The sequence below is a fragment of the Eumetopias jubatus genome, unplaced genomic scaffold (assembly GCF_037043125.1).
Source record: "Eumetopias jubatus isolate StellerSeaLion01/CBP00866 unplaced genomic scaffold, mEumJub1_p1.0 scaffold_54, whole genome shotgun sequence".
NCBI classification, from domain to species: domain Eukaryota; kingdom Metazoa; phylum Chordata; class Mammalia; order Carnivora; family Otariidae; genus Eumetopias; species Eumetopias jubatus.
Window position 1 is genome coordinate 896,999 of NW_028274860.1, and position 25,972 is coordinate 922,970.

The following is a 25,972-nucleotide window of genomic DNA, read 5'->3' on the forward strand; positions in this document are numbered from 1 at the left end:
ACAGCAGTGGGGGAGCTTTGTCCTGACAGGTACAGGAGAGCCTGGGGGACAACTTTGTTTCAGAGTTAGTCTCCCCTGGGCCAGGAATGGAGATTTGACCCTGCTGCACCTGTTAGTGAAAGGCTGAGTGCCTTTGGGGAGGGGAGATACATGGGGCTGGGGTCATATACGGCATGTACTCCCCGTTCTCTGGGACTGGGTAAAAAGTAGCTCCTGGAGGCCCAGGGCAGTCCTGCTCACAGGTGTCTTTAGAAGCACAAACACACTGAGAGCAGGAGAGGCTAACACAGAAAGGACCCCAGGGATCCCAGGGGATCTGGGTTGGGATCCGAGAGGGTCTTCTGTGGGTGGGTGGGAAAGAGGACTCCCACACAGTTGGAACTCAGGAAACATACCCAGAAGGAGTGGAGCAGATTGAAGACATTTCCCAGAGTTTGCACTATTTTTCCAACATGAAAATCATGGTGTGTGCCTGCATCAAAGGTGCTCGGGGGACCCATGCTTCCTCAGTTGGTAGAGCGTGCAACTCTTTATCTCAAGGTCCTGCGTTAGAGCTCCACGTTGGTCATGGAGCCTAGCTGAAATTAAAAAAATAATAATAATAAATAAAAAATACACAGGTGCATGCGTCAGGAATCTGGAATTACTCCCCCTAAGGAAAGGATGGGGCAGCTCCCTTAGTCCTTGCAGGTCAAGAGCCATTCTGCGCCTTAGAGAATCCTAAAAGTTGCTTGATATTTCCTCAGATCAACCCAGAGATTCTACACTTTTAGTATTTGTTGGGTTTCCCGTGTATGGTCAGAGGTCCACTGGCAGACAAAAGTTGACACACGGAGTACAGAGTAGACCAAAACACAGAATAGTACCTGGATGCACCACATTAGTCTCTGTCCTCACTGCGGTCTCACTGAAAATGAGAATGGGCAATCGAAATACCTGGTATTCAACACACATTAGGAAAAAATGGAAAGTTTGGGTTAACAGTTTAAATTATTGTGTCCCCAGATTGAATCTGATGGCAAGTGGAGACTCTGTTGAACGTCTTCTAGGTTCTGCAGGTGGAAATGAGGGGCTGAGGGACAAAGCAATTTACAACTGAGAGTAACTTTGGTAACTTAGTACCTTCACACTTGACACAGTTTTCTTTCATTTTGTCTGATGCCCTGCTGTCATGTTTGATTCTAACCATATTTGTACAAGGAAGTTGATATCAATAGCAAACCTAAAATCCATACCACTAAATATCACAGTGCTTATTCCTAATGGTACTTTAGGCTCGTTTCTAACTGCCTGTAGTTTCGTTATGACTGACTCTGAAGGCAGCCCATTCTAGCCATGTGTGCACTTCTCTTTGGCCCCACCTCCAGGTTAAGCAGTGCACCTGAGAGGGCTCTATCACTGGGGGAAGGACGTAGGTCAGACAGGTAATAAAGAGAAATGGGGGGACTGGGAGTCAGCAAAAAGAAAGCATAATTATCAGTGCATTGATTCCAGAGAGGACCATTATATTGCTTTTTAAAAACTATTTTCTTTACTTCTTTGAGAGAGAGCGATTGGGAGAGCAGAGTGGTGGAGGGAGGGGGAGAGTGAGAGAGAAGCAGACTCAACCCTGAGCAGGGAGCTGGACATGGGGCTTATCCCAGGACCCTGGGATCCTGACCTGAGCCAAAGACTGACACTTAACCAATTGAGCCACCCAGGTGACCCTTAAAATAATTTTAAAAAATTTCTGGAATACTTAACATACAGCGTTACATTAGTTTCAGGTAAGATCATGGTATTTATTTTTTATTTTTTTTCTTTAAAGATTTTATTTATTTATTTATTTATTTATTTATTTATTTATTTATTTATTTATTTATTTAGAGCAGGGATTACGGGCAGAGGGAGAGGGAGAAAGAATCCCAAGGAGATTCTGCATTGAGCATAGAGCCCAAACGTGGGGTTCCCACGACCCTGAGATCATGACCTGAGCCAAAATCAAGAGTCAGATGCTTATCCGACATAGCCACCTGGATGCCCCTTGGTATTTCTAAGAATAATATGTTTAGCTTTCTCTCTGAAAGAGGTACTGAGTAATGAGCAAGCCTAAGAGAAACCATGGTACCCATAGGGGCCAAGGTCAGATTGCCCAATATGTACCACAATGGCATATTGATTATTTTGAATTGTAGCTATTTGAATAGCAACTGCTGCAAGGACACTCAAACCCTCCTCTGTCTCCCTGAAAGCAGGAAACCCATCTCCCCTATGAAAAAGGCATCCCCTGTACTAAGAAGTAAAAAGACATCCTTCTCACCAAGGCCTTTAAAGCAGAGGGACTGAATTCTGCATAGAACTCACTCCAAATTAGAGCTCCCAAACGTCCCTTGGAAATGTATTGTCTCCTTGTCTAAAATGTATAAGAAATGTCTGCCTTAATAGTTTCTATTCTTTAAAGGTCTGAATTTCAATATCAGTTCTTCATGCATATTCAATATCTCAGGTAAACTTAATTCTTAGTTAAGCTGGAAGACCTTGAAGGGTAATGGAGGAACTTGTCCTTCCCTGCATATATTTTCCTAGGGAAATTATTGGATTCTTGCTGATTTACAAGCTCCACTTAAACAATGTGTGGAAAAGAAGGGAAACTGTGTTCTTTCATTTGGTCATTTCCCTTCAGTGGATCTGGCCTGGAAATAAGAAAGAAAGAAAGAATAAAGGAAGGAAAAAAAAGGAAAGAAGGGAAAGAACGGAAGGAAGAAAGAAAGAAAAAGAAAGAAAGAAGGAAGGAAGGAAGGAAGGAAGGACGGAAGGAAGGAAGGAAGGAAGGAAAAAGGAAGGAAGGAAGGAAGGAAGAAAGGACGGAAAGAAAGAAAGAAGAAAGAAAGAAAGAAAAGAAAGAAAGAAAGAAAGAAAGAAAGAAAGAAAGAAAGAAAGAAAGAAAGAAAGAAAGAAAGAAAGAAAGAAAGAAAGAAAGAAAGAAAGAAAGAAAGAAAAAAAAAGAAAGAAAGAAAGAAAGAGAAAGAAAGAGAAAGAAAGAAAGAAAGAAAGAAAGAGAGAGAAAGAAAGAAAGAAAAAGAGACAAAGAAAGACAGACAAAAAAGAAAGGGGGAAGGAGGGAGGGAAGAAAGTGTCCTGGTCAATTTTCCTTGTAAACATCTCGTGACGAATCTGTTGGTGAACACCCAAATGGTGGTGAATGTTGGGAAGGCCCGTCCCTGGCATGCTTTCAGGAGGGTGATTTGGTGTGTATAGAACTATTTAGGGAAACAAACTAAGAATCTGTGGATTAATATGGCCTTATTCGCTAGAAAAAGTCACCTCAGCTATGTAAGCATAGCCATGGGAAATCAACCCAAAGAGTTCCACTTTGTGTGGTAACCTCACACAACATTTAGAGACCATGTATGTTTTGCCTGGGTCAGAGCGTGTCCTCATGTGGGAAATCGGTTCTTGCAGTTAGTGTTAGTGGTCTCAGTTGCTTTGCAGGTACCTCACAATTTCCCTTTGAAAATGTGAGTAAAACTTGATCCTGGGTAAGACTTATGATTAGTGGCGCCTGATTTGGCAATGCAACCTTTTACATCATCCCCATATTTGTTGGATGTGCTCTTATGCAATTATCTGGTCTTTCTTGAAATAGTTGCCATTCGCCAAAATTAAACCTGGATAACCTGTGTACAGAGTGACTGGTGGATGATGGATTTTGTGGCCATTATGGCCAAAATTGTTGCTAAGGTATCTCCCAAAACCATGTATTGTTCTTTGGCACATGCCCATTTGCAACTCCAAAAGCCCAAAGCCATTGTTCCCTGCTACCCTGGGGTCCTTGTCATCAATTCCCCAGAAGTTCAGGATTATAACAGCTCTCATTATCTTTTTTAAGATTTTACTTACTTATTTGACAGAGACACAGAGAGAGAACACAAGCAGGGGGAGCAGCAGAGGGTGCAGAAGAAGCAGGCTTCCTACCGAGCAGGGAACCCAATGTGGGGCTGGATTCCAGGACTCTGGGATCATGACCTGAGCTGAAGGAAGATGCTTAACCTACTGAGGCACCCAGGTGCCCCAACAGCTCTTATTAAATCCCAAACCCTGTCTATCTTGTTTTTGTTTTATACACTATTGTTTTGTGTATATTGTGTATATTGTTTTATATCACTATTTTGTTTTATACAATTTCCCATAGTTAGGAAGACAGCAGGGATAAGAAAAGATGAAGTACAGGGGGCAATCTTACCTTGAAAAAGTACGTCATTTTTGGGAAATCCGCCACCACACATGAGTGAAAAATTGATCCCTGAGACCTATCATAACCTTAGCTGACGGTAATTCCCTTAAGCTAAATCAATAGGAACGTACCTCCCATGAAGCAAGTTGGGGTTTTTATTCCTTGCGGCCAGAAAGAACACACCTCATGGTCTCAGGAAGAGGGTGTTAGAAAGAACCTCTTGTAGATAGGAAATGCCCTTCACGGTGTCCTTCATGTGACAAGGGCTAACGAACATTACGTGAAGGTGAGGAACAGATGTTTACTGTGGTTATTGGGTTTTTGTGTTTTTTTTTTTCTACATCCAACATCACCAAATAATTTATTTGGAATCAGAATTCAAAAGAACATTTGACAGTTGAGAACTGTTTATTCTGATCCAGTTGTACAACTAATCTAGGTGAAATTTCCAAATAAATTTTACATGGGTTTTCCAGGACTGTGGCTTCTCGATGACTTCAAATTTAGGATTTTCAAATGTGAATTCCGGGAACGTATTCATGTCTGATTTACCATATGTGTATTTAAGCTTCAGAAGCTCCCTCCCTAGGTCTTGCTGGTGCTCTGGGCCAGTATCAATGGGTCCTCCAGATGCCCGTAGCTTAGTTCTGTATTCTCTAATCTTGTCCACGATGAGTTTCTGTACAGGACCAAGTTCTTTATTAAATGCCCCCGCGGTAACACCAGTGTTGCTCCTCAAATGAACTGAGACTGCAGACCGAATGAGAGGAGAAACTGAAGAGAATCTGAAGCATCAGGGTAATTCTGACTTGCTCTCAGTCCTGAGCTGCCAGAGCTTCCACTGCCTCCACTATTCTACTTCTGGCCGTGGCTCCGCCCCCACCCGCCTACCCGCCCTCCCAGTGCATTCTCAAATTTTTTTCCTTGGTAGAGATTAGCATACATGTTTCTAAACATTAAAAACCCGGGGAAGTAGAGATAAGCATCTGAACTAGTTCTCTATTGATGCATATTAACAATTAGAAAAGCAGTGGTTTAAAGCAACCAACATGTGTTATCTTGCAGTCCTTTGGCTCAGGAGTTTGGAATGACGAGGGTGGGTTCTCTGCTCACGGAATTGGTCAGTAAGTCGTCCCCCACCTGAACAGGTCTGATAGTGACCTTGTAGTGGTTCTCTCTCCGAAGAGGGCCTGCCCTCAGCATCTCACTCCTCTGGGATCCTCTTCTCTGACCTCATTTCGATCTGTCATGATGCTTTCAGCTTAGCCAGGTAGCTTAGGAGGAATGCTAGAACTGTGGAACCCCAGACCTGATCTCCGCTGTCCCTTCTCCAGGAGGAGAATAAATGACAGAGGTCTTCATAAAGAAATGACCCCCATGAGGGCTGACATTCCCCAGCAATTAGAGCAGAGGAGGAAACCTACAGGCAAACGGAGGGCCTAAAAACCCAAATCATGGAAGCAGGACACAGATCAAGTAGGAGCCCTTCCCAGAAATGTCCCCATTCTCCATTGAAAGCCACTTTGGATGAAGGGTGTGAGCACTGGGTCTTTCAGAGTCTCCATCCTCGGCTCTTTGTTTAAAACAGGCTTTATCCATACGTGAGAATCTCCTTGGAGCTTTTGTCAGAAATGCAGATTTGTGGGCCTTATCCCCAGGGCATTCTAAGAGGCACACAGTGACTCTGATGGAGGTGTTCTTTAGCTCTGCAGCTGGTGCCCAGGGATGGGACCCCTGTCTGCTGCATGATACCCCATTTCCCGTCTAACATTCCAGTGGTCCATGCTGCCTTCTCGAAGTTATATTCTACATTCTCTATCATACACGAGATAAATATGCTCAAAGAGATAATTAAGTGATCCACAAAAGCATATGGGACATGTGGTGAAGCTGCTATTGGCATCTTGGACTGCTTTTCTGAAGGCTGTGCTTCTATTGCTTCGGCCCAGAACCGGGATTGGGTTTGAATGGAAAGATGGTTGGGACTGGAGATCAGTAAAAGCTCGTTATTGCTGGTAAATTTTATCTATCTGCTTCACAAGTATTTACTGAATGTTTCACCTGGCAGTCTCTCGGACGCACGGGGGACATGGGGTGAGCAGGCAGACCCAGTGCCAGCTCTCAGGAAAGAGAACTTTAGCACAGGAGTCAGATATTTTATAGATAATCATTGAAGTGCCTTTTATTTGTGACTATGGTAAGTATTATTTAATACTTTTGTGTTCTGTGATCCTAATCCCTGAGCCAGTGATGGAAAAGCTAATATAAGTAACAGAATTATATAATTGGGAGAAAAGATTGGTCCCCAGAAAGGCCTTTTTTTTAAGATTTTATTTATTTATTTGACCAAGAGAGACACAGCGAGAGAGAAAACACAAGCAGGGGGAGTGGGAGAGGGAGAAGCAGGCTTCCCGCCAAGCAGGAGCCCGATCCAGGACTCGATCCCAGGACCCTGCGGATCCTGACCTGAACCAAAGGCAGAGGCTTTATGACTGAGTCACCCAGGCACCCCAGAATGGCCTTGTTTTTAACAGTGGAAATACCAACATTTGATCCAACGTCTCCTGAAAATGAATTTTTTATTTTTAAGCTGAACTTTTAATTTTAGTGTTCCCTGAATTTCAAATGTGGGGTTCTCGAGGGTGTGTTCCGGAGCCTCCACAGGGAAGCTTGCAGCCAAGGCCTGTGTGGGGGCACCGTTGCCACTAGGTGTTGAAGGTGTTTGGGAAAATCTCTTCACGTCTCTGGGCCTCAGCTTCCTCTCCTGTATGGTGAGGTTGTTATTCAAATTCTCCAAAGTGCCTTCCTGCTCAGTTTCTGTGAGTGTAGGAGGGTCTGAGGTGCCTGTTAAGCAGCCCTGGGGACTACAGCTGAAACCTGACTTGGTCCCTTCCCTGTGTGTCTCCTGCGGGAGCCTGAGCTGAGCCCACACTGAAAACAGAGAACGGAGGGAGCAGATGGAAGATAGAAAATCAGCAGGTTTGGAGGATGAGAATAACCCTAGGAAGGACAAGACAATGGTGGAGCAGGTGGTTGCCAAAGGAGGTAAAAATAAGGACAAGTTGATTTCAGAAAAATCCAGGGAAACTGAGGAATGTATACAGCAGCATCCAACTCTGCAAGGAGCAGCCTGAGCTAGGCAAAGAGGTTGGAAGAGTAACTTCGTCCATGGTGAAACTGTGCACCTGCCGAGGAGCCCCAGAGGATGGATTGTGGTGGTTTATGCTGCTGGGAAGCACCGGTTCCAAGAGGAGGAGGATGTTACCATGAGGCTCTGCCCCAGACACCTAGCTCCGACTTGGAGCTACCCACACTGTAGGTGTCCTCCAAGAAAGTGTGTACTGAGAGGGATCAGTGATGTTTGGATAAGGGTTGGAGTTGTCCATTCTTACTGCAGATAGTTGTGCCCTAAGGTCAGGAAGGGCCAGGGTAGGGGACCCTTGCATCTGAAGCCACATGATTTTAATAATAATCTTAATAATGCTGCCTGGGTGGGCCTTGAATAAAAAGAGTAACGATCTACTCAGAAAGTGAAGTTTTAGGGAATATAATACATGAGTGGGGTCAAGTGTAGTGTAGTGGGAGGAAAGTTACTGCATTTAATAGCACCTAATGACTTCTGGGGAGACAAACTTGACCCTAATCATGGCTCTAGATGCCAAATAATGAAGCAAACCACTTACTTCCATTGGTAACAGAAACGGGAGACCCTTAATGCCCATAACAAGCTGGAAAGTTGCTCTGCCTGTTGGGTCATGCAAGAAAACTGATCACTTGAAATGTGGTTCAAGAAGGGGCTGGGTTGAGTTTGTGACAGTATGCCCTAGGTCTTGGAGAAAAAGGTTTGGGGCTTTGGAAGTTGCCGGTGAGCTGGCTCATAGTAACTTTACACAATCTTGGGAAAACATGTCTAGCAAAATTTTGGATTCATTGGACACTAAATATTTAGTCCATGATCTGCAATCATTCTTCACAGATTACCCTCTATTTGCTTGAGCGAAAAATGACTTTTCTATTCTTAGAAACACCAAGGGTGCGTGAGTGGCTCGGGCACTTAAGGGTCTGACTCTTGGTTTTAGCTCGGGTCATGATGTCGTGGTAGTGGGGTCAAGACCCATATTCGGCTCCATGCTCAGCACAGGGTCTACTTAGTTTCTTTCTACCTTTCCCTCCTCTCTGTTCTCCCAGCTCACACTTACTATCTCCAAAATAAATAAAATCTTTCAAAAGGAATGATGCCCCCCCAAATGCAGATTTAAACACCTCCTATGATGACTTTGATGAATAACAAGGTAAAGTAGCCTTTTTTTTTTTTTTAAACAGAGAGCAGAATTGTAATTCAGGATGTCAGTGGAAGAGGCAAGTAACCTCCCATCATCTCAACATCTGAAAGTAAACAGGTAAAAGAAGGAATGTATAGAATTATATGTCATGTACACAATGACTGGTTCATTATAAACAAATTGGAATAAATCTATGTGTATATTGACTCGTGGGTCCTGTCAAAAAGGCAGAGCATTGGGAAAAACAAAAACAACAAACCGTCCTGAAAGTCATTTGGGTAATTGGACTTTAAAAAACTATGAGACAAACATTTATCAAACACATTTCAAGCTGTTTGTGAGCCACATTTTTGCCCTTCAAGAGTGAACTTTAGGAGAGACACCTAATACTGAGTGGATGCTTTGGTTTCTTTGAGACATGTCACCTGAGCTACTGGGAATGTGACCTTGTGAGTCACACAGCTGCGCGAGCTTTACCTGACAGGATGTTAAGTTCAGTGCCTAAAGAGTTAACATAAATATGCTACACACACCAATCTTTACTTTAACCAAAGATCATTTACTCTCTGTTGGGGGTATGAAGCTGACACAAAGGACTACAGATTCTGTTGCAGAATCAGGACCCGAGGCTTACAGACTGATGGGAGTGGACACCTACTTCCGATTTGGAGTCGGAGCCATTGTCTCCTAAGGCAACTGAGTCAGACAACCAAACATTCTTGAAGATAGGTACAGTACTTTGGAGAAATTGTACTAATCCTTTCAGTATGTTTGTATGTACATATATACACAAGTGTGTGTATCTTGATCTGTAGCTCTACATGTGTTTTATATGCAGCCACAGACACACACACACACACACACACACACACACACACACAGGTGGTTGGGAACCTGTGAGTATGTCATCACAAGCACACATCTGGGAAACGTCAGCACTGCCAGATACTGGTCAGATCCTTCTTCACTCATCACTGGCTGCACTTGTTCCCCTCACTTGACCTTGATTACGTAAACAGTTTCATATTGTCTCTGACCCTACAGGGGACTCATCTAGACATCAGCAGCCAACGTGCCTCGGACAGAACCCTTCTTACGCATTGTTTCTAGTTCTTTCTGAGTTTCATCCTCCATTCTCCTAATGTCTTCCATTGTCAGATCATTCCACTTGTCAATCCAACAAAAAAGCTGGCGATGAAGTTTGTAAATATCCTTTTCTCTTGCTTCTGAATGAAGTTTTCTACTTTGCTTTGCAGTCCCCACCACTTGAATTTGATGGTCACCAGCTTGTAGGCACACATCTGAGGACAGTCAGAGTTGTTTGCCAGCTCCTTCTTCCAGTTGGGTCCCAAAGGCCCTCTCTTGGTCTTGACTGACTGGAATAATGCTGGGTCTTCATCAGCTTTGTAGTCTGCTGGTTCAACTTGACTTCGATCTGCAATATCTATGCGGACAATTTCAACAGTTTTCCATGCGTTCGGATCTAAACCGTGTACATTTTCTAATGTTCCCAAGTCTGGTTTGTGCCATGTTTCAATTTTAATGAAGAAATCATCTTTCATATATACACTCGTTACAACTGAGGCATAATGGTTTGTTCTACAGTAGGGGTATGCGTTCCAGGCTTCCTCGTGAAACACCAAGGAGCCCTCCGGAGCAATCATCCTGACGAATGCAGGAACTTTGCTCCTGAACAGAACATGGCAAAACCACACGGAATTCCTTAATCAGCACCATCTTCCCGGAATCCCCTCACAGCTACCGCCACTATCACCACCACCGCCGCTGCTACCGCCCCTCACGGCGCCTCTATACACAGGTTTTTGATCTTGAGAGTCACCATCCTTACTCCGCATTGGTCAAGGGTCAACCTGTATCTCTATTTACAGAGGACATGCTCCTAAAGATAGAAAAACCTCAAATCATCCACACACAAAAATATTAGAGTCCATAGACTCATTCCGTAAAGTTGCAGGGTACCATATATACAAAATCAGTTGTGTTTCTATGCACTAGCAATGAGCAATCTGAGAAGGAAATTTAGAAAGCAATTCTATTTACAATGGCACACAACACAGTAAAAGTGTCAGGTGTAAATTCATTCAAGGAGAGCAAGACTTGTTCACTGAAAAGCATAAGAAGCAATGGTTCTGCGAGAGATGAAAGACCAAATGGGGGGAAAAAAACAACTGTATGCATGCATTGGAAGATTTAATATCATTCATATGGCAATACTATGCAAATAGATCTACAGAGTCAATACAATTCTATCAAAAATTTTTCTTCTGCATTTTCTAAATTCTGTCAATACCTTGTAGTATATTTCCTTTCAGACGTTGTAGTTTTCATCTCTTAAAGATAGAGAGGGTGTTGTTTATATTTTCTATTTCTCGGTTTAACATTTACAACTGATGGAAAACTTATACTAAAAGCTTTCATATCCTTCTCTGGCGGTTCTCACATGTGTCAGCTCTGGATTATTTTCCGATGACGGATCTGGCTCCTGATTAGGGGCCATTTTGCCTGGGAGAGCTCCAGGTCCTGTTCCCTCTACTGCTTTCAAATGATTGCCCCCTGACTTGCTGGCCTTTCCTCCCATGGAGGCCCTGAGCAGGACCTCACTGCAAGCCACACCAGGGACCCTGCACAGCTCTGGTTAGGTGACTTTCCTCAGACCAGCTGGTTGTCCCACATCACCTTTCCCTTTTATTCCCCAGGAATCCCAATTTGGCTGGTAAAATACCTGGCGCTATTTTTTAGGTTAAGCAGGCAGTGTGTCTCTTTGCCTGTTCCAGCTCCTAGAGGCCCCTCCTCCATGCTCAGCCCCAGCCCCAGCCCCAGCAGGCAGAGTCCTCCTCACACAGCCTCCTTCTGACCTCTTCTCTGCCTCTTTGTGTTTTAAGACCCCCTTGTCATTGCAGGGCGCCGCCTGGATAATCCAGGATCATCTCCCCATCTCAAGGTCCTTAACATAAGCACCTGTGCAGGGTCCCTTTTGCTGCAGGATGGAACATGTGCACAGGTTCCTGGCATTAGCCTGAACAGCTCCTAGGGAGGGGGCATTATTCTACCCAGCAGCACACTATTGATCTCAGGTGACAACTAAAGTTGGACGCCCCCTCTCCACCCTCCAATCTTTTCTAATTTAAACATTCCGGGAAAAGTAAACCACTACCTCAAGGCGCAAGCAAGACAAGGCAAATCAGAACCCTAGGGCGCTCCATCCATGACCATACAATTGCCCAAATCTCTTCAAAGTAGTCTGTTTAGTTTTCCAGACCTGGCTATTTTCCCTCCAAAGGCCGACCTGACTGCAGAAATCCCCTCCAGGGGGAAGCGCCCAGCGGTGGAGGGAGGGCAGGCGGTGGCAGAGTGGGGAGCCTGGGACCCCACTAACCCCCTGCTGAGAACGCTGAGCCTGGTTTAAGGGAGCAGAAGCAGTGGTCCCCTTTGGCCCTGCCCTCAACAGCGGGATCCTTGGGCGTCTCCCCGCGAAGCCACGAGGGGGCGCGCCGTCCCTGTCCTAGGAGCCCTCCTGGGGAAGAAGCAGGCCCTGGGATGTGTTCAGCGTGTGGAGTGTTGTGGGCTGGTGTCAGCCCGAGGGCCCAGGGGTTGCGGACTTTTGGTCCTCCCCTCCCCCCCGCAGTGTCCAGGCCTGGGGGAGGCTGTGGGGACTGGTTTGAACTGTACAGGTGCAGCCATGGCACTCGGTGTCCTCCAACCAGGGCCCAAAGGGAAAGAGAGAGAGAGCTAGAGAGAGCAAGAGAGAGTTGTATCTGCTCTTCGCGGGCTGTTGGAAAGTCCTCCCTCATGTTTCTCTCTGGCTGGTACAGCCTCCCCTGGGCTGGGTGGGGGGGGTTGTGTAGGGTTTGGGGGGCCATAGCTGCAGGGAGAGGAAAGAGTGGTAACCAATTCAGGAGACAGAGGAGACTGGGCAGGTGAGGAAGGAAGCCAGGGCACGGGAAGGGAGAAGGGGAAGGGGGACTGGAGGAGGAGAAGGAGGAACACCAGTACTGAAATCCAAGTTGGGAGGGGAGCTGGGGGGCAGGGAGATGGGGTGGGGTTGGGGACTGAGGCGAAGCCCTTGACTTCACGGACGGGGCTTGTCTGATGCAAACCAGGCAACATGGCGGTGGGGTTCTGCAACTTAGAATTCGTGGGGCTGAGGAGGTAGCAGCGCTGTTGCGTCCATCCTATTCGGAAGCGTCGTGTGGAGGGTGAGGATGCTTGCGACAGGAGTGGGTGCCGAGGGTGTTGGGGTGCGCCTAGGCGAGTGAGCCTGTGTGTCCGGTGGAAGGGGGGTGAGACTGGTGTGGGGCGGAGGCGGAGGGAGTCACACTTACCCGGCAGGGGAGACTCCGGGATCAAGCAGGTGGTTTTCCCAGGGGAGGCCCTTCCATCATACCAGGGACATGCTGACCCCCGCGATTTCCCCGAGTATGGACAACTCCTCTGCATTATTTGTGGCAGTGGCAGTGGGGGGCTGCTTTTGCTCTTTCACCTGTTGTTGGTTGTTTAAGAATAGCCTTTGTTTTCTTATTCATTTTTCTGTTTGTTTGTTTTGTCTTTTCCATGACTTTGGCTGATGACATGGGCTGAAGAGGAAGCTCACTCAGGGGACAACAGGACCCTGAAGAAAACACCTCTGCTTTTAAGGGCTGCTTTCTTGAGAATCTGGGTTTGGCTGTTTCTCAATCAAAAGCATGCAGGACAGTTTCTGTCCACTGGTCATACATCCCACCTTGGCTGTCGGGGTTTTTTCTGTTTTTCGCAGAGCAATTTCTCTGCTTATATTTCAGTATGTGGTTTGCAGTCCCTGATCCAGCAAAGGTGCTTTCTTTTCATTCCCCAGGGAACAGGGGTTTGCATCCCTTCTCCTTCCTCCCTCCCCTCCCCACCTATCCCCCCAGGCACCCTGCAAAGCCTCACCCAATCCCCAGACTCCGTATCCTTGATTAGGCCACTTGGTAGCCTACCTAGTATAGCCTTGCTCCAGAGGACCCTTCCGAGACTAGAGAGGGTCCGGCTTGATGTACTGTTTATTTATTGTAAGTTTATTTGTTGAAGTAATCCCTACACCCAAAGTAGGGATAGGGCTCATGAAGCCAGATGGAGACTCCCCTGCTCTCCTGACTGAGCCAGCCAGATGCCCCCGACAGGCTTTTAAAGAGGCACCTCTGTCTACTCACAAAGAACCCGCTGGGTTTGGCACCACAGACCTTTCCCAAACAGCAGGTTAGCTCTAGGACAAAGGGCCGTGGGCCTTCTGCAGCTCTTGGGCTCAAGCCAAAACTGTCCCTACTGATGTACCTGCATTGCTTTGTCAAACTGAGCTTGAAGGGGTTTCTGGCTTCAGGCTTTCACCAGAGCTGGTGTTTTTTTTCTCTACTCCCTAAAGGCCTCTATTCAGAATCTACAACTGAGGGTCTTCCAACTTTGATTTTCACTTAGGGGAGCCACACCAACTGGGACTCAGCAACGGGTTACTCTTCTGCCAGAAACAATTAAACAAAAGAGCAACAGCGTCACACAAGATGCGCGAAGTGGAGATTTCCAAGATCCTGGGCATCAGGCAAAGGGGACAGCCATCCCGGACACATGGCAACACAATGGTGAGCAGAGCCCTAGAGCTGCTCAGAGGTACTGGCTCTAGAGAGTTTCCAAGCAAGGCACTGGGGGGAGGGGAACTTGAATAGGAGCCCCATGGAGCTCCTGGAATTGAGGACACTGATCTGAGAGAACCCAGGACTGAGTCTCAGGGAGGACAGAGCTGCAGGAAGTCACCTAGCCAGAGCTGTGGAGGGGCCCTGGGGAGGCATGGACAGCAAGTCAGGGGGTAATCCTTTCCACAGGGCCTGGTGCTCACACGGTGCTGGGAATAGTGCCTGTGTCCAACAGATAGACTAAGCAAAAGTAACCCTCTTAATTTGTGAGGAATAGGGTGGAAGACAGGGGGAGGGCTTGCTACAGTACCTGGAACTCATGGTGAGTCCTCCACGGAGCCCTGCTCTGGGCCACTGAACTATGCATTGAAGCAACAGCAGAAATGTTTCCAAGTAACTTCAGTGCATCCCTGAACAAAGCTCAATATTATAGAAAACACAAAAATATCCAGCAAACAGCAAGGTAACATTCACAGTGTCTGGCGTTCCATCCAACAGTTTGAGGTATGCAGACAAAGGGGGGAAATGAGCCCTCCTGAAGAGATGGATCACTCATCTGAAAATGACCCAGAGCTGACAGCAAGATGGGAATCACCAGAGCACAAGAAAGCATTTGTTCTAACTGCATCCCATTGGTGAAAACATTCAGCAGATACATGGAAAATGTTAAAAAAAAAAAAAAAAAGGACCCAATCTCACATGAAGAGATGAAAACCACAATGTCTGAAAGGAAATGTACTGCAAGGGGCTGATGGTGATTAGGGAAGGCAGAAGAAAAACGTTCAATAGGAATCCAAAAGAATCTGCAGATCCTGCTGTTGCCTTCTGAACCACCTTAACCATTCCAATCCATGAACACAGGATGTCTTTCCACTTGTTGAGGTCTTCCTTAATCTCTTGCAGCAATATTGTGTAGTTTTCAGTGTACAGGTTTTGTGCCTCCTTGACTCAATTATTCTTCGATACCATTTGGGTGGGTGCTGTTGTCCATGGAATCTTTTTCTTAATTGACTTTCCCGGTGTCCATTCCTAGGTTATAGAAACACCTGATTTGTCTGCCTTGTACGCTGCAACTCTGCTGAAATAGGTTATGGACTCTAATAGTCGTGGTTTCTGTGTGTGTGTATTTGGTATTTTTCTGTATACAGGAGTATGTCATTTGCAAATCCAGATACAAATTGTCCCTTGAAGAACCTGGGGGTTAGGGGTACAGAGTCCCACAATTGAAAATCTTTGTATAACATTTGAGTCCCAGAAAACATAGCTACTAATAACCTACTGAAGTCTTACAGATAACAAAAACGGTTGATTAATACATATTTTGTGGGTTACTTGAATTATGTACTTTATTCTTTTGATACAGTGAGTTAGAGTGAAAATATCATTGAGAAAATCATAAGGAAGAGAAAATGTATTTCTACATTTGTACTAGACTGTATTTGTAAAAAAAAAAAAAAAATAATCAACCCATGAGTGGACCGACATTGTTCACTAAAATTCAAAGCCATGTTGTTCCCCAGTAAACTATAGTTTTATTGCTTCGTTTTCAAATGTTTTCCCCTCACCTTCAGGTTTTTAAACAATTGAGTCATAACTGATTCCCCATGTGAGATCAGTTTCACATGGCAACACAGGGATTGGACGACTCTATAAATTATGTTAGGCTGATTACTAGTGTAGCTACCCTCTTTCACCTCGCAGAGCTGTTACTGCACCACCGACTACATAATATGAGATCTGTCCTCTAACATTGTTTTTAAATCTTCACTGTGGATGATGTTTTGACAGAGTATAGGTTTCTATGCCCTCCCCTCCCCCCACCACTACCATGGGCCGCCTTTGGACTTTCCAGAGAGGAGCAGTGACATGTAGGAAGTCCCTATTTTAGGCCACTGCAGCCCCTGATCTTGGACCAGGATGCTCAGCCAGGGCCAGGGAAATATGGATTAGCAGGAACCCTTCTTTGCAAGCCCAGCTCCAATGTGAAGGACCAGAGTGCCTCTTCTAGCCTCCTGCAGGGATGGTTCAGCACCCAGGAGCTGGCCCTACATAGAGGGCCAGAAAAGGGCAGATTCCCCTAAACGCAGCCCAAGTGTTCCATTTCGACTCAGAAGAAGGTGAATAGCAGCACAGGTTCTTTTCCCTATGCTGAGCTTCCACGGGGGGAGCCTCAGTGCCACTGCAGGAGGGAGCATCAAAGGGAACCTTTGGATGTTAACCTAAAGCTTAGTGCTTAGAGCCCACCCAGGGGACCAAACCTACTTAAGATCCATCCAGATCTTGCCAGCAGCTTCCTTGGGTCCTGCAGCCTTCACTTCCTCTAGGAATCTCCAGCCAGCTGGTGCCCTATCTTTGCTTGCTTCCCCCTGGTGTCCTTGGGCCACCTGAAGGTCTGTTCCCTTAAGTAGTCTGCCGCCTGGTGGATTCCAGGGGAACTGCCAGGGCCTGAGGCTGAAGGCACAGTCACTGAACCCCTGACTCCAGCTGGGAGGTCAGAAACCAGGCTCTGAGCCACCACCTGCTGGGACTCCAGGATGTGGCCCCTCACCAGGCAGTGTTTGCCTGGGGACCCCAGGACCCACTGATGTGCGAGGGTCGCCTTCTTTCTTTTTTTTTTAAGTGAAATTGACATACAATAAATTTCACCCATTGTCAACAATGACAGAGTTGTTCAGCTAGTGCCCTAGTGTGTTTCAGAGGCTTCCTTCACCTTCCCACACTCCCTCCAGCCCCTCTGCAGACAGTCTCCGCTCCCTCCTCCAGCCCCAAGCAGCACTGATTTGCTTTCTGTCTCTGTGCATTGCTCCTTTCTGCACATTTTACATAAGCCGAATGAGACAGTCTGTAGTTCTTGGTGACTGGCTTCTTTCACTTAGCATCCTTTTGAGGTTCCTCCATGCTGTAGCTTGGATCAGATTTCTGTGCCTTTTGTTGCGGAATAGATGCCATGGTACACATAGGAAACATTTGGTTTGTCCATTCACCAGCCGATGGCCCTTTGTGTTGCTGTCAGTTTTTGCCCATTGTGAATAACGCTGCCCGGAACATTTCTGACGAGACTTGAGCGGACATATGTTTTTATTCTCTCAGATAGATTCCTAGTTGTGGAATGGCTGGGTCCTATGGCAAGCTTGTGCTGAACTCTTAAGAACTCTCAAAGTGGCTTCTGCAGGAGCTGTTATATTTTACGTTGCGACCAGCAATATAGGAGGGTCCAGTTTCTGCTCATCCTCAGCAACACTTGGTATCGTCTTTGGGACGTAAGCACACTAGTTGGTGTAAAATGGTACCTGGTTTTCCTTGCATTTCTTTGAGAAATAATAACATATTACTAATAACATTGATTACCTTTTTATGTGTCTCCTTTGGTACATGTGTATTCGACTCTTATACTGGCTTAAACGAGTGTGTTGCTTCTGCCCATTGAGTGAGTTCAAAGTCCTCTTGTCTCTCGTGAACGTGAGTCCCCATTGGGTATTTAATCCACAAATATTTTCTCCTAATCAGTGGCTTCTCTGTTCCTTTTCTCAGTGGCAATGTTTGATGCAAAAACTTCTTCTTCTTCAATTTTCTCTTACGTATCGTGCTCTTGCCGTAGTGACTTAGAACTCTTTGCTTACTGTGAATTCCTGACCATTTTCTCCCATGTAGTCCTCTTGCACAATAGTTTTGGCTCTTATACTTAGATCTGTGACCATTTTGAGTTCATTGCTGTGTAAGTTGTGATTTCCAGCAACAGCTGTGGGGGAGCTTTGTCCTGACAGGTTTAGGAGAGCCTAGGGGACACTTGTGTTTCAGAGTTAGTCTCCCCTGGGCCAGGAATGGAGATTTCACCCTGCTGCACCTGTTAGTGAAAGGCTGAGTGCCTTTGGGGAGGGGAGATACATGGGGGCTGTGGTCATATACGGCATGTACTCCCCGTTCTCTGGGACTGGGTACAAAGGAGCTCCAGGAGCCCCAGGGCAGTCCTGCTCACAGGTGCCTTTAGAGGCAGAAACACACTGAGAGCAGGAGAGCATAACACAGAAAAGACCCCAGGGATCCCAGCGGATCTGGGTTGGGATCCTAGAGGGTCTTCTATGGATGGGCACATTTTCCATGTATATGCCCTTCTATGGGTGGGTGGGAAAGAGGACTCGCACACAGTCGGAACTCAGGAAACATGCCCAGAAGGAGTGGAGCGGATTGAAGGCATGTCCCACAGTTTGCAGTACTTTTCCAATATGAAAATCATGGTATTTGCCTGCATCAAAGGTCCTGGGGGGGACGCATGCTGCCTCGGTCAGTAGAGCTTGCAACTTTCATCTCAGGGTCATGCATTAGAGTCCCACGTAGGTGATGGAGCCTAGCTGAAATTTAAAAAAAATAATAATAAATAGAAAACGAAGAGGTGCATGCTTCAGGAATCAGAATTACTCCCCCTAAGGTAAGGAGGGGGCATTTACCTTGGTCCTTGCAGTTCAAGAGCCATTCTGAGCACTACAGAATCCTAAATGTAGATTAACCTAGAGAACCTACACTTTTAATATTTGTTGGGTTTCCCCTGTGTGGTTAGAGGTCCACTGGCAGACAAAAGTTGACATGCTGAGCACAGAAGCGGACCAAGAAACAGACTGTTACCTGGATGCACCACATTATTCTCCGTCCTCACTGCAGTCTCCCTGGAAATGGGAATGGGCAATCGAAATGCCTGGTATTCAACACAGGTTAAGAAAAAATGGAAAGTTTGGGTTAACAGTTTAAATTATTGTGTCCTCAGATTGACTTTGATGGCAAGTGGAGACTCTGTTGCACGTCTTCTAGGTTCTGCAGGTGGAAATGAGGGGCTAAGGGACAAACTAATTATACAACTCAGAATAACTTTGGTAACTTAGTATCTTCACACTTGACACAGTTTTCTTTCATTTTGTCTGATCCCATAGTCTCATGCTTGAGTCTAAACACATTTGTACAAGGAAGGTGATATCAATACCACACCTAAAATCTGTACCGCTAAATGTTGTAGTGCTTATTCCTAATGGTACTTTAGGCTTGTTTCTAACTGCCTGTAGCTACGTTTCGGCTGACTCTCAAGGCAGCCCATTCTAACCATGTGTGCACTTCTCTTTGGCCCCACCACCAGGTGAAGCAGTGCATCTGAGCTGTCTCCATCGCTGGGGGAAGGATGTAGGTCAGATAGGTAATAAAGAGAAAGGGGGACTGGGGTGCAGCAAAACGAAAGCATGCTTATGTGTGGGTTGATTCCAGAGAGGACCATTGCATTGCTTTTTAAAATTTTTTAATTTACTTATTTGAGAGAGAGTACTTGAGATATCAGGAGCGGTGGTGGGGGTAGTGGAAGAGGAACAGAGAGAAGCTGACTCACCACTGAGCAGGGAGCTGGACATACGGGCTTATCCCAGGACCCTGGGATTCTGACCTGAGCCAAAGACTGACACTTAAACAACTGAGCCACCCAGGTGCGCTTTAAAATAATTTTTAAACTAATCTGGTCCACTTAACATAGGCATTGTATTAGTTTCACATAAGGTCATGGGATTTATTTTGTATTTCTTTTTTAAATATTATTTATTTATTTAGAGCAGGGGTGATGGGCAGACGGAGAGGAAGAAAGAATCCCAAGCTGACTGCACTGAGCATGAAGGCTAAACTGGGGCTCAATCGCATGACCCTGAGATCATGACCTGAGCTGAAATCAAGAGTCAGACGCTGAACCGAGAGAGCCACCTTGGTATTTCTAAGAATGATATGTTTAGCCTTCTCTCTGAAATAGGCACTGAGTAATGAGCAAGGCGGAGAGAAACCATAGTACCCATAGGCGCCAAGGTCAGATTGACCAAAATGTACCACAATGGCATATTTGGGGGAAACAGAATGCCACAACGACCACTGGTGCATGTTCATTCAGACTCCAAGATCTCTGAGAAAACTCGAGATTGCAGGGTTAAAAATAACCTGAAAGGATCAGAGTGAAATGCCCTTGGGATGTGTGTGGTCTGATCTAAAGTACACAGCAGAAGATGTTTTGTAGATAGGAAGCCAGCTGTAACAGCACACTGTGCATTCCCTTTTTTGTTTTCTTATCCTGTGTTAAAGACCGAGTACAATGCTGTTTACAATTAATTGATCACAGCCAGTTGCAGATTTCTTTATTCCTTCTCCACTGCCATTGCTTCACTTGACTAACCCTGTGTACGTGGAAGATGCGCCTTACTAAGCCCCTGCTGTAAATCATTATAGTACTATATCACTGTAGAAGGTATATTAGATTATGGAAAATAAACCTCAGGACCTCGGGCTGTTTGCTTGGGGTCCCCTGTGCCTCGCTATACTGTCGTCTCTTTTTCTTTTTTTAAAAGATTTTATTTATTTATTTGAGAGAGAGAATGAGATAGAGAGAGAGTGAGCATGAGGGGGGGAGGGTCAGAGGGAGAAGCAGACTCCCTGCTGAGCAGGGAGCCCAATGCGGGACTCGATCCCTGGAATCCAGGATCATGACCTGAGCGGAAGGCAGCCGCTTAACCAACTGAGCCACCCAGGCGCCGCGGTAGTCTCTTTTTCTCAGTTCCTTCGCCACCCCAGGTCCCCGACTCTCTGAGGTCGACAATATTGATTATTTTGAATTGAAGCTACCCAAAAAGAAACTGGTACCAGGACACTCAAACCCTCCTCTGTCTCCCTGAAAGCAGGAAACCAATCTCCCATATGAAAAAGGCACCCCCTGTACTAAGAAGTAAAAAGACATCCTTCTCACCAGGGTTTCTAAATTCGGTCTAGACACTCTCTAAATTAAAACTCCCCCAAATCCCTGAGAAATGTATTTTCTCCTTGTCTAAAATGCATAAAAACTGTCTGCCTTAATACTTTATATTTTTTTAAGGGTCTCCATTTCAATATCCGTTCTCCATGCGTATTCAATGTCTCAGTGAAACTTAATTCTTACTTAAGCTGGGAGACCAGGACAGGTAACAGAGGAACTTCTCCTTCCCTGCATACCTTTTTTGTGATCCTAATATCTTAGCCAATGATTTGTAAAGGAAAGAAGTAACAGAATTATATACCTGGGAAAAAGATTTGTCCCCAGGAAGGAATTTCTGGTATTTTTAACAGTGGAAATATCTACATTTGATCCAAAGTCTCCTAAAAAGTATTTATTTTTAAGTTGAACTTCTAATTTAAGTGTCCCCTGAAATTCAGATGTGCCTTCCCAGAGGGTACGTTAGGAGACTCCACAGGGAAGCTCGCAGCCAAGTCCTGTGTGGGGGCCGTGCTGCCATCAAGTGCTGAAGGAGTTTGGGAAAATCTCTTCATCTCTCTGCGCTCAGCTTCCTCATATGTAAGATAAGGTTGTTATTCAAATTCTCCACGGTCCCTTCCTGCTCAGTTTCTGTGAGTGCACAAGGGTCTGCGGTGCCTTTGAAGCAGCCCTGGGGACTGCAGCTGAGACCTGACTTGGTCCCTTCACTGTGTGTCTCTTGCAGGAGCCTGAGCTGAGCCCACACTGAAAACAGAGAACAGAGGGAGCATTTGGGAGACAGAAAATCAGCAGGTTTGGAGGATGAGAATAACGCAAAGAAGGACAAGGCAATGGTGGAGCAGGTGGTTGCCCAAAGGAGGTAAGAAGAAGGACAAGTTGGGTCCAGAAAAATCAGGGGAAACTGAGGAATGCATACAGCGGCATCCAACTCTGCAAGGAGCAGCCTGAGCTGAGCAAGGAGAACGAGGAGAGTAACTTCGTCCACGGTGAACCTGTGCACCTCCCGAGGAGCCCCACAGAATGGATCGGGGTTGGTTTGTACTGCAGGGAAGCACCAGTTCCAAGAGGAGGAGGAGGAGGAGGGGCACCTGGGTGGCTACATCTTTAAGCGTCTGCCTTCAGCTCAGGTCGTAATCTAAGGGTCCTGGGATCGAGCCCCGCATGGGGCTCTCTGCTCGGCGGGAAGCCTGCTTCTCCCTCTCCCGCTCCCCCTGCTTGTGTTCCCTCTCTCGCTATGTCTCTCTCTGTCAAATAAATAAAGAAAATCTTAAAAAAAAAAAAGAGGTGGACGATGTGACCATGAGGTTCTGCCCCAGACCCCTAGCTTTGACCTTGGAGCTCCCTCACGGTCGATGTTCTCCAAGTAAGTGTGGGCTTAGAGGGATCAGTGATGTTTGGATAAAGGTTGGACTTGTCCATTCTTACCACAAAGAGTTCTACCCTAAGGTCAGGAAGGGCCAGGTTAGGAGACCCTTGCCTCTGAGGCAGTGATACCAATTATATTCTTCTGAATTTATGGTTGTCAAAGACTTTACACACCTTTGTCTTGACCGTGTGTTGAGTGTTTCATTTTCCTTAGTCTCTGTTATGAACTTGGAATTCTGACATCAATAAGATTTCACAGAGGAGGTCAAAGCAGTGAGAGGAAGAATGCAAACAAAATCTTGTAGCTCAGCGCCCCTGGGTGGCTCAGTTCATCGAGAGCCTGCCTTCAGCTCAGGTCATGATCCCAGGCTCCAGGGATCAAGCCCCATTGAGGGGGGTGGCTCCCTGCTCAGCAGTGGAGTCTGCTTCCCCCTGTCCCTTCCCCAGCTGTTCTCTATCTTTCTCTCTGTCTCTCTCTCACTCTTGCTTTCTCCCTCACGCTGTCTCTCAAATAAATATATAAAATCATTTTAAAAACTGTTGTAGCTCTCCTAACCTGGGGTATGGTGGCAGTGCAGAGGATGGAGGGGGGAGGGGGCTAGGCCGAAGACATCTCTTCCTACTGAGAGAACCATTGAGAGGAATCCAAGAGGACAGTCCCTCTTCATCAGAGCTCACCACAGGGGAGTGTCATGGGGCATTGAGAGTGTAGGGCAGGCTCCTCTGGAAGGAAGGGTATTTGTTGCCTCCTGGAAGAAAGCAGAGAGCATTCGTGCATGTATTTGGGACAGGAATGTAGTTGAGATTAGAAATTTGCCACCCCCTTTATCAGATCCATGAAGGAATGTCTCCGAGAGCTTCCTCAGTGCTTGGTTTGGTCCTAGGAGTCATGAGTACAGAGATGAGTAAAACATTATCCCAATTGTCGTGGGGCTCTCAGTCTAGTTACCAGAAGTCATGAAAAGTGTAGTGGTGGTGGATTCCTTGGAGGAAGTGGCCAGTGCTGCCTGGGGATGGCCTGGTCTCCCTCCGTGTTTTCCAACAGCTGGATGACCTGTCCTGACCCAGGGACCCTGGGCCTCAACTCAATTTCAGCCTCTCAGGACACAGCCAACACCTAGGTTCCATGTAAACCCAAAGCAGTCAACACTATGAAGGTCTGCAGAGGAAACTGCTGCTATCAGTAGCTCCCCACTTTGTCTTGGCCAACTGGAAAATAGAGGCGAGTTCATTAAGTCTTGTAGGGTCATCCTTGCCCTAATGATCAGGGATTAGTCTTTCTCTCTGTTAAGTGAAATACTTTCTAGCTTCAGTATTCTCTCTCCACTTAAAAACTTTGGAACTATTGGCTAAAGTATAGATCAAGTAGCTACAGTGAAAAAGGGGTAAAGCAACTTCCAAGCTGCAGTGAGAATGCGCAGAAACTCTTATACTGAATAATAATCGGACAAATCACTTTTAAATTGCACAAAAGGTTTATACAGTAATTCTGGAATAGACAATGTAAGTCTGTCGCTTTCTCCTTCTTCTTAACATTGCTTTGATAATTTAAGATCATTTCCATTTCCATATAAACATTTGGATCAGCTTAGAAATACTTACTAAAATGTCTGCTAGAAGGTTGATTGGCATTGTATTAGATCTTTTGATCAATTTGGGAAGAATTGTCCTCTAACCATAATGAGTCTTCCAATCCACCACAAATTTTATCTCCCCATGTATTTAGTTCTTTAATTTCTGGAAGTAGTGCTCTGCAGTTTTCAGTGTAATGTTCTGACACATATTGTGTCTGATAAGACAATGCAATAGGAAACCTGGTCAAAAGACTTGAAGAAGAAATGCTTCACAAAAGAAGATACACAAATGGCCAAAAAGCACTTGAAAAGATGCTCCCCTTGAAACCATTGAAAAGCATGAAGTTGAACATAAATCAAAAGGGATTCACTAATGTCTCTGCAAGGCTCCATCTTAAACTAAGTAACCTTTTCCTTCTCTTCTGCAAACCTCTGCTCCTCCCTTCTAAGCCTTTTGTTTCAGGAGCCTGGTACCACCCTAAAGACAGGATGAAGGAGGCTGGCAGCATGCACACAATTTCTGTCAAAATAAAACACCCCCCCCGCCCCTTCCTTCAGGGGGAGGGGACTTACAGTTTTTGAGGGCCTTGGCCTGTTCTAGCCCCCTGTGCCCCGAAAAGCAATAAAGCTATTGTTCCTCAATATTCCAAACTCTGTCTTCGTCTTATATTTTGGCTCTGAAGCACAGAGGTCAGTTTTCGACGGTACACTCAGCCATTGGGAAGATAAATTAATACTACAGTGAGTTACCATTACACAACCATCCCCGTGGCTAAAATTACGAAGACCGAAAACATATGTGGTGAGGATGTAAAGTAACTAGACGTTTCATACACTTGTGGGAATGAAAAATGGTCCAACCACCGAGAAAAGCTGAACCACAGATAAACATTTACCAATCACGTGAACGGCCATTCCTCTCCTAAGGATTTACACAATATGGCCACACAGCAAACTGCACATGAATATTCATCATAGCTTTATTCCCCATGGCCAAACCCAGGAAACTGCATAGATGGCCATAAATAGGTGAATGTACAGACCAAATATATCCATACAGAGGAATACTCCTTAGCAATGAAAAATTCTGAACTGGTGATCCATTAGTAATATGGATAGATATAAGAATCCTTAGGCTGCACGGAGGAATGTAGGCATAAAAGAGTTCCATTTCCATAACGTGGTTAAAAATCAAGCCGTCTTTGATGCCAGTGGTTGCCTGGGGCTGAGGGTGAAGGCAGTGAGAGACTTCAATGGATCCACCCAAGGGAAGCTGTGAGGTAGAAGAAATGCCCTGTGTCCTGAATGGAGCAGTAGTTTCAATTGTATGTACATCTGTGAAAATGCATTTAGTTGTACAGTTTATCTTTTTTAATTTTTATTTGTTGAGAAAGCACTCACACTGCATCCTCTCTCTCTTACCGTCCAAAGGAGGAGAAGAACGATCATCAGTGGCAATGGGCAGCTGTGGAAACAACACCTAAAATCACGTTCATGCTCAGGAGAGAACAATGTGCCTCCTCCTTGAGGTTTCAGGTCCTCTACACGTTCAGAGAAAATTCTCTAGTAACAAACTGTAGAAATGAACTGGAGGGTATTATGCTAAGTGAAATTAAGTCAATCAGAGAAAGACATGTATCCTATGACCTCACTGATAGGAGGAATTCTTAATCTTAGGAAACAAATTGAGGGTTGCTGGAGTGGTGGGGGTGGGAGGGATGGGGTGCCTGGGTGATGGGCATTGGGGAGGGTATGTGCTATGGTGAGCGCTGTGAATTGTGTAAGACTGATGAATCACAGACCTGTACCTCTGAAACAAATAATATATTATATGTTTAAAAAAATAGAGAGAGAGAGAAGCTAGTAGGAAGGGAAAAATGAAGGGGAGGAAATCGGAGGGGGAGATAAGCCATGAGAGAAGATGGACTCTGAGAAACAAACTGAGGGTTCTAGAGGGGAGGGGTGGGGGGATGGGTTACCTGGTGATGGGTATTAAAGAGGGCACATTCTGCATGGAGCACTGGGTGTTATGCACAAACAATGAATCATGGAACTCTACATGAAAAACTAATGATGTAATGTATGTTGATTAACATAACAATAAAAAATTTTAAAAA

At 45.6% G+C, this 25,972-nt stretch overlaps 2 non-coding genes across 2 annotated transcripts; one reads left to right on the forward strand and one right to left on the reverse strand.

The window, feature by feature from the left end:
- The first annotated feature begins 12,831 nt into the window (after positions 1 to 12,831).
- LOC148161829 (U1 spliceosomal RNA) lies at positions 12,832 to 12,994 on the forward strand. The gene has a single exon (XR_015767330.1). It is a non-coding gene; the product is annotated as a U1 spliceosomal RNA (small nuclear RNA).
- A 12,253-nt stretch (positions 12,995 to 25,247) lies between these two features.
- LOC148161830 (small nucleolar RNA U3) lies at positions 25,248 to 25,460 on the reverse strand. The gene has a single exon (XR_015767343.1). It is a non-coding gene; the product is annotated as a small nucleolar RNA U3 (small nucleolar RNA).
- Between the last annotated feature and the right edge of the window lie 512 nt (positions 25,461 to 25,972).